The sequence below is a fragment of the Pinus tabuliformis genome, chromosome 2_2 (genome assembly GCF_031772625.1).
Source record: "Pinus tabuliformis cultivar Carrire ecotype Pingquan chromosome 2_2, CPIR1, whole genome shotgun sequence".
Classification (NCBI taxonomy): domain Eukaryota; kingdom Viridiplantae; phylum Streptophyta; class Pinopsida; order Pinales; family Pinaceae; genus Pinus; species Pinus tabuliformis.
In genome coordinates, this window is record NC_142300.1 from 469,371,585 (window position 1) to 469,372,389 (window position 805).

Here is an 805-nt window from a genome sequence, read left to right on the forward strand (position 1 = left end):
ATAGATCTTTAATTTGAGGTTCCTCACTCCGAGATCTCGACCATGTAAGAGTAAGCATAGTCTAATAATATCTCATTAAGTTAACTAGACTATGCTTACTCCTTATTTCCTCGATTTCGGTTCTAGCATTATTTTTTTTCCACACTATTTGAAGAGAGGAAAGGATAGAGTCACAGGATCCGACATGGATATAGTTGGTGAGGTTCGGTCGTAACTCCCGTATATTGCAAGATCTTGATAGAGGTGGTATCTGGTCAATCTATGTATCGATCTTCTCAATCTGTGTCCTTAATGAAATATACCTCATAATACGAGGGTGTATTCGGAATGGACTCCTCATTAGGTAGAGAAGATTTGATCCTACCTGTGATCCACTGTCATATTCCAACAGTGTTAACTTGTAGGTAATCGATCGTCGGAATACCTCGTATCAACAGAGAATCTATCTCAATCTATTGAGATACTCTACGAGATTTGCCATAATATTGCTCATTCAATAAGCATGAGAAATATTATGCCTTGAAGAGGACTCGAACCTCCACGCTCTTAAGCACGAGATTTTGAGTCTCGCGTGTCTACCATTTCACTATCAAGGCATCCCAAAAGGAAATTCTATTCCATTCATATATATATATGAAAAATATCCTGATCTATGAACGAACATATGTTAGAGATAGCGTATTCGAGTATTGATATACGATTGGTCATATAGGTTCATCATAAAAAAAAAAATTATCTGGAGGAGATTTCCTATAAAAAAAGACGACTGAATGAACATCCTTTCTTTTTCAATTCAATAGAAACC

General features: G+C 36.4%; 1 non-coding gene across 1 annotated transcript; it reads right to left on the reverse strand.

The window, feature by feature from the left end:
* Nucleotides 1–515: 515 nt before the first annotated feature.
* TRNAL-CAA (transfer RNA leucine (anticodon CAA)) lies at nucleotides 516–596 on the reverse strand. Its single transcript has one exon. It is a non-coding gene; the product is annotated as a tRNA-Leu (tRNA).
* Nucleotides 597–805: the final 209 nt, after the last annotated feature.